This window comes from Echinops telfairi, unplaced genomic scaffold (genome assembly GCF_000313985.2).
Source record: "Echinops telfairi isolate 266 unplaced genomic scaffold, ASM31398v2 ScPeMD7_4;HRSCAF=17, whole genome shotgun sequence".
In the NCBI taxonomy this organism is placed as follows: Eukaryota; Metazoa; Chordata; class Mammalia; order Afrosoricida; family Tenrecidae; genus Echinops; species Echinops telfairi.
In genome coordinates this window covers 48,255,677-48,267,691 of record NW_022103900.1, presented here as the reverse complement: position 1 = coordinate 48,267,691, position 12,015 = coordinate 48,255,677, and positions in this window count along the sequence as shown.

The following is a 12,015-nucleotide window of genomic DNA, read 5'->3' as shown; positions in this document are numbered from 1 at the left end:
GAATCTAAGCTCTTACCATAGTGACTTTGGTAATAAATGGTATTATGAACATTTCAACTTTTTGTTACTTTAATGTTTATTGCAGATCTTGAGGATTTTATTATAAAGAATTTTTTTTAAGTTTGGTAGCACATTTTTTACCAAAAATGTCAGACACTGTGCTCTAAATGTAAGAATATCCACATTTGTAGAAATGTCCATGTTTCAGATAATATAATGCCTACCATTCTAACAATTGTATGCAAATTGACTTAACTTTTTTAATTTATTATGTATATTTTCGGTGTTGTGGGTTCTTGAGGCAATGAAAAAAAATCTGCAGTGAGTGTTCTTAGTAGCCTTTCTTATTCCCTTTTTCTTAAATTTGAGACCACAAACATGGTTTTCAATGCAAACCACTTCTGTCCAGAACAGTCTTGCCTTTGGAACTATGCCTGCTTTTGGTTCCCTCTTGTCACCTGAACAGGCTTCTCCATAGCAATGTAGCGAATGGTCTTAAATGTTACATATTATAGGGACAACCATTGGAGTATGAATTAGAAACACTCTCTTTGTGCGCTTTTTTTCTCCTTTTACAATTTTAACATGTGTCGGTATTTTGGAGCACAAGTATGAAGGTGCCATAATATGGCCTGCTAATATGTTACCTCCTTGAATACTCATGTGTCATTGCCTTGAAATAGTCATTGAAGACACCCCTGCATGTATCACGTGGTCATTTGTGTATGTGTGTGTACGCGTGTGCATCCTTACTTGCTTTGTGTGTGGTATATTCAGAAGAATGAATTTCTGAAAACAGGACTCAGTTAAATGTTAAAAGTCTAGGGTAGTTGAAATATTTCATTTAAGTGTGCTTTATTTGGGAGGGACAAGTTAAAGTGATAGAGGAAATTTTCGAAAATGTGACCAGTTTATTGCATGATGAAATGTGCAAACAGTGCCTTTTTAAGACATCAGCTATAACATTAGGTTTGAAAATAGTAGTGTTCCCTTAAGTTGTCATGAACTTTGTTAGCTTATTTTTATAGCAGCCCTAAGTTAGCACTTAAATTGTAGAAAGTAGAATTACGAATGTATGTGTGCTCCCTTCGATTTTTTGTGCATAGATTTGAAGAAAGACTTCTTTCTAAATCATAGATGCTACCCAGTATTTCTACCAGAATGGGAACTTTGTTCAGTAAGTAGCATTGTGTGAAAATCCAACTCAACAACCTTTTCTCATAGGCGTACGTGAAGAGAGGAAGTGTTCTGACTCAGCCATTCTAGCCCTCCGTTGATGGATAAAATGGAAATACTCGCAGAATTAGGTGAGGGGATAGGTAGGTGTATCTTAATGTTCTCAGACTATAAAGACAGCACTTTCAGCACACATACAAGTATTTTGGAAGCCTTTTTTGTACATAGCAAGAGCTCTATTTAAGGTGTCAAGGAATGATGTAAATTTTAGGTCCCATTGAACAAATATTGAGTGCCTACCATATGCAAGACTTCTCTTCATTAGAAATGAAATCACCACACTGTGTCTTCTGTTTGTAGTATGTGGACTTTATGTTTGAAAAGGAATTCTTATATTTAAATCTTTTTCTGTTAAGAGTTTATCATTGTATACTGTAACCCAGTTAATTTTGCCTTTAGGTTTTTAGAATGAAGATGTAACTTAAGTGAGTCCCATTTTTGAAAACGAAAAATTCTGCTACAATTATTTAAAAATTTATTTTGGGGAAGGGGAGCTTGATTTTCAAGATCCAAATGCATAAAGACTTATAATGAAATTTTCAGCCTCATTTTTAATAATCAGTTGATGTTAACGGTAAGATACATACTTTTTGTATCTTGTTGCTGAAAATATTTTTTGCATTTCAGCACGTCGAGTTAAAATAAAGTTGTTATTACTTATTCACAATTAGTTGGCTTATTTTGTGTTTATTTGAAAAATAGGAAATCTTCATTATAGATTAGTATGTTGTCTTGCAAAAGAGTCATCTTTAATATGCTGTCATTTAAATTGTGCAATCTCCTTTCGAACACAGAGAAACTGTATTTTTTAGAACCTATTGAAGACTTACTTATTTTTAATTAGGAAATAGTAACACACACATATTAAATGCCTACCATCAATACTGACTGACTGACTAATATGTAGCAATAATATAACACTGAAAATCACCTTTTTCCTAGCTCTTGTCTGAATTTCCATTATCACAATTATTTGCTGCAACCAAAAATGCATATTTGGGGCAGTGCATCTCTCGACCAGTTTAGTAGCAGTAACTCAAGAATTAATGCTTACAAATTATGGCCAAGATGGCAATAAAAAGGCACAGTAAATAACTTCTTGCCATATTTACCCAGGGCATATGCATCTACACACAAACTAGATTCCCCTTAAAAAAATAAAGAACTCCCTAACAGAATATTTTCTGTGCACTTGTACAGGTGGTATTGTTCTAAATGCTGATAATCCAGCTTGTCTATAAAAACATACTATTGGTAAACACACACTATAGCTTCCTAATCTACAGCAGCCATCTCTCTTAACACTTCACATTAGAACACTGGGATGCTGGGCTTCCTCCGTGCTGCCACCTCAAACTCATTTATGTACTACCAGAGTACAGAGTGGTGGTGTCTTTGATTGCTATTTTTAAATGGAAGACATGTTAGAAATCTTCGATGTAACTTTGTTAGTAACTTGTGTAGTGATGTGCTGGGGAGATTTGCATACATCTGCAGTGGATATTGGCCAAAAAAATGTAAATTTTTATTATGACTGCTTGCTATTCCACCTCTGTCTCTTGCCCCACAACTTTAGTCCTTTTGTAAAGGATTCAAGTATCCTTCTTTGCCAGTCCATGAAATTATAACCAAATTCCAATAGATCTGATCCTAATCTTTTTGCCCAAATTCAAGCCAGACCTTAATAAAGAATAGAGAAAAATGGCAGGGTTAGCAATAAGAATGGCAATACAAAAACCAACCAGTGCCCTGAAAAATGACCATCGCCTTGCTGTAAAATTATTTCCATAAGCAGGTTTTAGTTCTCAACCTGTGGGTCGTGACCCCTTTGGGAGGTCAAACGACCCTTTCTTAGGGGTCACCCAGACCCATCAGAAAAACAAATATTTCACAATCTATAATTACATATTGTTTTGTGATTAATCACTATAATTATATTTAGTTATGTTCAATTTGTAACGAAAATACATCTTGCATATCAGATATTTACATTATGATAAATAACAGTAGCAAAATTAGTTATGAAGTAGTAATAAAAATAGTTTTATGCTTGGGGGTCACCACAACATGAGGAACTGTCTTAAAGCGGCCGTGGCATTAGGAAGGTTGAGGACCACAGTTTTAGAATGTTTTGTTTTGACTTTTTCTCATTTGGGTAAAAGTATACAGAGCAAATTGGTTTTCTACTCCACAGTTGATAGGTATTTTGATATGTGACATGGGTTACAATTCCCACCGTAGGACAGCACTCTTCCCACTACCTGCCTGTGTTACTGCTTCCATTCCTTCCTGCCTGTCTTCCGAAGTTTATCCCTGCGCAAGTGCTGCCCTTCAGATCTAGCAGGGTTGGCTAGTCGAAGGAGTGCATCACTTCCCTCGTGTTACTGCTCACCTGTTAGTAGACCTTGTCTGCTGTTTGGCTGAAAGTTGGACTGCAAGGTTTGAGTTTGGTTCCAGATGTGAAGGGTGTTGGGGGCCACAGTCTCGATTCGACCAGTCTCTGTCAGACCAGTAAGCCTTGTACTTCTTGTGATTTTAAGTTCTATACTTCATTTTCTTTCACTCTATCCAAGACCACCTCTTGCAGTTCCTTTCAGAGCAGTCAGCAGTGGTGGCTGGGTACCATCTAATTATGGTCACAGCGTTTTGGAAGCTGGGATTCTTGTGGTCCATCAGTCTATTGGACTAATAGTTTCCATGTGTCTTTGATTTTCTTTACTCTTCTTTGCTCCAGACAAAGAAAAAAGCTCCAGGTACTTGAAAATTGAACAAGCTTATGCAAGGTAAAATAAAATTTTAAGACAAAAAAGAATTGTCAAGTTCAGTGCATTAAACTTGCAAAAAACAAACAATCGAGAAATAGTAAAGCAGACTTGAAGCAATAGAAGAAAAAGTTGAGAGGTGTTTTCAGATAACAAGAATAGAGAGATTAGAGCAATGATTCAACTAGATCTCAACAGCTGATAAAATGGAATGGCTTGACCCAACTGAACTCTTTGTTACAAACTTTTGTCCTCTTGAAATCTGTTGTCTGGGAGAAAAGAAATACAGTGTGATAACGACGGTTAAAATTGCAAGAGAATTTAATGTTGATATGGGTGTTGCAGATCGCATTCTTCAGAAAGTGATCTCTAAGTTGAAATCAAGGCCGTTTACTGGAGGTGCCTCTAGTCAATGTCGTCTAAGCTAGGATGTGAAATTGACGGTGGCGCCAGACTCTTGTAGAACATTGGTGGCAGTGAAAATGAGTACAGTAACATCCCACTGTATACAAGGAAGAGAAGGCCAGTGTTTAGGCCACTAAGCAGGAACTATGCATTTTATGTTTTCAGGTGTCATCAAATCGGTTCTAACAGATCTATGTCCAACACAGCCCCATCCTGTGCCATCCTCCATTGTTACAGTCCACTGTTGCAGCCACCTTGTCGACCATCTCGTTGAGGGGCTTCCTCTTTTGTGCTGACCCTCCACCAAGCATAATATCCTTCTCAGGGCCTGATTTCCAGTAATTTGTCCACAGTATCCATGAGAAGGTTTCTCACCATCCACAGTCTCTCCAGCCTCACTTTTTAGGAGAATTCCGGCGGTACCTTTGAAGCAGATTTGTTCTGGCTGTTCACAGTACTTTGAATATTCTTTGCCAATATAATCATTCAGACGTATCAGTTCGGAGGGAGAAAGGTGAGGGTATCTGCTCCCATAAAGATCTGCAGTCCCAGAAACCCTACTAAAATAAACCGTCACTATTTGCCAATGATCTCGTTCATCAGATTGTGGTAGCTGAGTGTAACTGACAGAGATAAGCACTGTTCTGATGAAATTTAACAACGTATAAGTGGGCTTCAAAAGTCCATGGGAAAATTCCATTACCTTTTTCTTGCATTTGCCCATGAACTTTTTGAGCCCCTTCATGTAGGTGTTGGGAAAGTGGAAATAGAGGATATTAAGGAGCACATCTCAGTATTACCTAATGATCAGGATTAAATTTGAAAGGAAAGTATGGAGGCCCCCAGGTAACAGACATGGTCGTTCAACTGACTGAAACTCAGTAATGATGGTGGTTCTATGCCTTGCAAGTTTATGGGACCCATAGTAATCTCGTTTACAAAAATGACACACTGCTGGCCTTTGCACCATCATAATCATTGCTGTGTTTCAGCGCATATTACCACTCATGGTGAATCTTCAAGTTACTTTCACTGACTGTACCAAGCGTGATGTCCTTCACCAGGCTCTGCTCCCCGCTGATCACATGTCCAACATACTTAAACCATACTTGCTTCTACAGAGCATTCTGACTTCCTCCAAGACATACTTGTTCTGGTGGCTCATTATGACCAACATCATAATTCAAAAAATTCTTCAGACTTCCTTATTCATTGCTAGCTTTCTCTTGCATATAAAAGATTAAAAATGTCATGACTTGGAAGTTACATCTTTGCTTTTTTTAAAAGCTGAGGTGTGTCATCTACCTCACTGCTTGTTAATAATTCTGCAATTCTAATACTGTGTTCTTCATAAAGCACAACCTGTGAGGTTATTTGCTCAACATGGATATTGAGTAGGTGTACGAAAGGATATAACCTTGATGCACATATTTTCTGATTTTTAAGCCACGCGGTATTGCTCAAGTGACTGCCTCTTGGTCTGTGTACAGGTTTCATGTGGGCACAATTAAGTGTTCTGGATTTCCCATTTGCAATATTATCCGTAATTTCTTAAGATTCACATAACCAAATTCTTTTGCATAGTCAGTAAAAACAAAGATAAACATCTTTCTGGTCATCTGCTTTCAGTCAAAATCCATCTGGCATCAGCAATGCCATCCCTTCTTTCACATCTGAATCTGGCTGTATTGCTGCAATTATTTATGAACTGTTGTCAAAAATTTACTTGCATTTGCTAATAGTGATATTTGATAATTTCCACATTCTGTTGGATTATCTTGCTATGAAATGGTCACAAACATGGATTTCTTCAAGTCTGCTGGCCAGGTAGTTGTCTTCTAAATTTCCCAGCATAAACTAGTAAGCATTTCCATTTGCATTCATTGTTATACCATCTCAACTGGTTGTGGATTCTTGGAGCTTACGTTGTGACCAGTGTCTTCATTGTAGCTTGGACTTCTTTCTTCAAAACCATTCATTCTTAGTCATTTGCTATCAATTGAAATGGTTGAATGCTTATCAATTATTTTTGGTACAATGAATATATATAACAGCTTCTTTTGATGCTTCCTTTATCAGTCAATATTTTGCCTATAAATCCTTCAATATTGCAATTTGAGGCTTAAAATTTTGTCCTTTGTTGTTTCAGTTTTAGAAATGTTAAGCATAAAAAACTTACCCAGCCATGGTAGTCAAAAGATAGACAAATGGAACAGAATTGAGAACCTAAAGGGAAGCGTATCCACTATATGAGTAGATAGCAGATGCTTAACAAAGAGCTAAAACTTATTAAATGGGGAAAAGGTAGTTTTTTTTAAAATGGTGCTGGCAAAACTTAATATCCATTTGACAAAAACGAAGCAGGACCCATACACCATATATAAAAACTAAAGTTAGATCAAAGATCTAAGTGTAAAACCTCACTATAAAGATTATTTTTTAAAATATAAAGGTACAAATTTTAGGACTCCAATACGTGGAATACATACACGGTCAAACAACCGAACCCACATAAATAGCAGAGGACAAACTATGTAAGCAGTACCTCCTAAAAGATGCTCACATGCATCAAAATATGCCACCAAAAGAATAAGGAGATAACCCATAGATTGGGGGAAATTATGTGGCAAAGAACTAATCTCTGAATATTTTGACAACAAAAAGAAAAATAATCCAATTTTAAAATGGGCAGAGGACATGAGCTAACACTTCACCAAGGAAGACATTCAGTCAGCCAATAAATATGAAGAAATGCTCATGATTATTAGCTATTCAAGAGTTGCATTTCAAAACAATTGAGATCTCTCACCCCAGCATTAATAGCAAAGTTGAAAAACAAAACAGAAAGCAACAAATTTGGTGAGGGTTGGAGACAGGAACCCTCATACCCTGTTGGTGGGGTTGTGGGATCCTGCAACAATGGAAAACTGCAAGATGCTTCCTTGAAAAGTTGGGAATCGGAATGGCATATGATCCAGCAGTCCCTCTACTTGATATGCATCTTAGCGAAATAAGAGTCACACCACCACTAGATAGATACACACCCGTGTTCATCACAGCACTTTTCACCACAGTGGAATGATGGAACCCACCTAAATGACTGTACATGGATTGACTTTCACACAAGGTAGTACTATGTAATTTTAAAGAATGATGATGAATCTGTGAAATACCTCATACCATGAATTAACCTGGAGATCATTATACTGTAGGTTAAATTAAGTAAACATTATACTTAAGGTTATGTTGAGTGAAATTAGTCAATCCTAAGAGAAAAAATATTGTATGAGCCAACTATTGGAAAAAGTCAAGGTAAGGTTTTTACACAACTTCCTTGATGCTAACCAGAGGTAAATAACTTACTAGAAGAGAGTAGATGTGATAACAGGAGTGAAGGGGAAGACAATATACAATTGGTAAGAGATCAGCAAAGCAAAAGCAAAAAGGCAGATAACACTGGGAGGACTGCAAGAGTTAAAGGCAACACATAAATATCGTTACATAGACAATTGTGGAAGAACTATGATCGGTGAGTAGATAGGTTGCCGAGTGTGTGCAAGGGACAGTGTGACTATACATGTGAATATATGTACGTTTGATAGAGGGCACATGTGAATTTGCCTTTGCTTTAACAAGTGTGGCGAAACATACAGGAGGTAAAGTTATGAAAACATTTTAAACGTAATCAAACACCTTGAAGATTGAGCCACTGGACCATGGTCTCAGGAGTTAACCAAGGTCAACTGGCATCACAGTCCACAAAGACAATATTCTACATCATACTTTTGTATCAACTGGTGTCTTAATAGCAGCTATGGCATAACTACTGTCTCTCAGGCAGAGGAAATAGACATGAAGAAGACACATTAAAAACAATTCGATTCATGGACTATGTGACCATCAGTCTCCACCACCCTGAGACTGGAGAAAGTGAATGTTGCCCAACCACCGCTATCAATTGTTCTGAAAGGAGCACATTAGAAGATACCAGAGTTTTGGAGTAAAATGTCTTAACAAAGCAGAATCATAATGCAGCTTACTAGTGGGATCTAGACTGGAGGCACTCCTAAGACAATGTTAGACAAGGCTGAAACTCCCATAGCTCAAATGTCAACCAAACAATAGACAGGTCCTTTAGGGGAGCAATAATACTAGGGAGTAGGTACACCCTACAATAATCATTTGAGATCAAAAGGCAGCGTTTACTCAAGGACAAAGTTTCGAAGGGACAAGAAAATAATGGAAACCGGAAGAACAAAGAATAGGTGACACTACATTGTGGAGATTGTAGTCAATGTCATGTAACAAAATGTATATGAATTGTTGACTGGGAACATTTTTTAAAAGTCAAGCAATGTCTTTTAGTGTCTAACCCAGGTCTTTGCACATTTCATTAGAATACTTAGTCTTCTCGCGCTGATTTTAGAAATCTTGCAGGGTTCTTTTGTTTCATGTTTTTGTTTTACTTCGTCAGTTCTTTAATTCTTTCTACTGCTCCATGATCAAGAACAAGTTTCCATCTCTTGAAAATCATTTTGATCTTTCCTTTTGTTCCTTTTTTAAATGATTTTTTGTTTTCTTTATGTAAGCTGTTCTTTCGGGTCATCGCACAACTCCTGGAAGTGGTCTCCAAGTTCAGGTGGAGTCTACTCAAAGTTGCATTTTAGCTCTCATGGCTTTATTTACGTTGTTTCAACTTCCATGTGAGCTATTGATGATCCTGCAGTTGATTCCTAGTCTTATTCTGATGGATGTTATGGAGCTGCTCTATCTTCTTTCCATAGTTGTAACTCCTTCCACTCTTGTTTTCATTCATAGTCGCTGCGTGTGTGGTTGCCGGGGTAGAGAGTGTTTTCAGTGAAAGAGTCACTGGGCTTGCAAACTTCTGCCATGAGATTTCCTACATCAGTTTTATTACCAAGGCCGTGTTTTCCAAATTCACAGATCCCTTTTTGTTCCCGCCTTTGGCATTCCACTCCATGTCATGGAAGTAATCTCTACTTCCAGGAGGCAGCTCTCCCCCGTTGTGTTTAGACTGCCTTCCAATCCGAAGGGCACTATTTCGACTTTGTAAACTTTTCTTGGACTTTATACTGTGCCCAAATCTAATAGGCATATAGAATATGTCTCTGCTCCGACCTTCGCATAGTTTTCTGACTTAATGAGACAGATAAATGTCCGTAGGGCTCAGAGGAAGGATGTCGTAAACTACACAGCAGTGATGAAGTGGTCCTCATGGGCACTGAGCAGGCACTCATTCCAAGCCATGTGATGAAGAGTCGGGTGCCACAACAGTTAGATTTTCCTGGTCTCCGCATACATTAATTAAACTGAGAAACCTGAGGCAGGTGGCGGTGCAATCCAAGCTTCATTGCTTACTAACTGTGCGGTCATGGGCAGATTGAGTTTATTGCCTCCTCCTTAAACATGTTTCTATGTCTATTGTCTTAGGAATGTAGTGAGGACTCAATGAAAGAGTGGATGTGAGTGTAACATCTGATGCATCCGGGGCTCTCAGAGTGGAGTAGCTTTCAACTACCCAACACCACCATCAACTACCAATCATTGTTTAATTAAACTAAACATTATCTCTTAACGCTAGTTAACGATGAACTATTTATTAATTAAAGGCAACCTGAGGTTTAGTTAAGAATTTTCACCCTTAGTTGAGGCAAATGGCAGTCAGTTTAAGTTTCCAAGGTAAGAAATAGTAAGACAAAATGGAAAAAAAGACGAGGCTGGCTTGTAAAGGTAAGAACAGTGACATGGTGAGGTTGGAAACAAACTATAAGCAGTTGATGTACACAAATTAGAATCTGAAGCCATAAAATCCGACTGATGGCTACAATGTGAAGGGGTGTACAGATCCTGTATTTCCAAAAGGCTGATGTGGTTGGTATGCAAATAAAATTTCCCATAATGAAGTTGAAACTTTACGACCACTCACATGCATTAGTGAGTACATTCCACAGCCTTGGGAGAGATCCTGGCAATATTATGGCATATTCATAATCTTCACAAAATAAGATACTTTCATAGCAATTAGCAATCTTTGCCCCCTATGGGGTGGGATTGTATTGGCCATAAGTATTAGGGCGCTATAACTAAGGAAACTAAGATGGAAATGAATTTAGTTTGAATTTTACAAGGAATTTATAAGTGGCTCAAACGTCTAATGAATGGGTAAGCCATTTGGTAGCTGTTCTGGCAAAGAATATTCCTTTAAGGAATATTCTTACTGCCCACCATGCCAATCCCTTTGTAACATGTGAAAAAGATGCAGGCCCAAGTGTTGTATCATAATATGAATATGTTCTACTGCACCTTCCATTGAAGTATATGAGTATTGACGGAGAAACAATAATTAAAATATATATGGAGCCTGTATATAATTCTTCTAACCATTAGATGTGTAAAATTTCAAGAAGTAAATTCCGTTCTCATGAATACATAATGGACATTCTATCCTATAAAGCTCAGTAATTACATAAAAATATTAATGCATGAACTGTTTTCTTTTTTGATGGAATATGTGTGAAATTCATCGAAATCTCTGCATATGTAAGCTACAAAACCTGTAGCCATATTATAGGCAGTGGTACACCTGGGTGCTGAATTATGTTTCATGCATCTTTACATATTGCATTTCATTACCAATAATGGATTAGGGAGCCAAAAATATTTTGTTTTTTTTAAACTTAATACTCTAACATGAACTATATCAGCCATGTTTGGCTGCATTCTGTTTCTGTCTTCAGAGAATGTTATTTTCTGAAATTACCACCAATACAAGGAAATATCCAAAGTATTATGCAGCCAAAATATTATAGGGGAGGTATAGTGTGTGTTGGGCAAACAACAAATACAAAAATATTGTGCTATATTTTATGATTTCTGGAATCTGTCAGCATTCAAAATTTTTAAATTTATTATAATTTATCATTCTGAATATTTATTTTTAATATTCACTATTTGAACAAAGTTTATTTTAATAATTTAGTTCTTATTTCCTAAAGAGCCGTCTCCTCTAAAGTGTATAAACGTCAAGTCTCTCAGAACCTGAAAACAGCCCCTGTCAGTGAGATCATGTTGTTTTTCTAGGAAAAGCCGTAAGTCCATTTCTCATATAACCGGTTAATCAGTAAACGCAAATGAATCATTCCACAGACGCAACTCCTCTCAGAAATGACTTCTGTGCTTTTAGAGCCTAGCAATTGGACTCTTAATTCTCTGTAATGGATCAGCGGTGTCCTAGAGCAGATGTTGGCCAAAGCCTTTGGGTGTCCTTGTGTTTAATGACTTTCTCTTGTAAATGAGCACGAGGTCTTTCAAACTTCCCTGTCTCCTCCCAGCAGTACGGAGCAGTCAGGACACTAGGCCTTGAGATACCAAAAGAAAAATTTTTGATATTCTCTCGGCTATTGCTCCATCTACAAAGGGCCTTCAAAATGTTCAGGAGAAAATGGAATGAAAAGATAAGGGAATTTTTTCATGAACAATTGAAGCCTTCTGTATAAATGCTTACTTTAATTCCCTCTCTAATGGAAAACAGATTTAGAGATCTTATTAATGACTTAGTACAGAGCATACATTGGGTTTCAATTATTTCTGC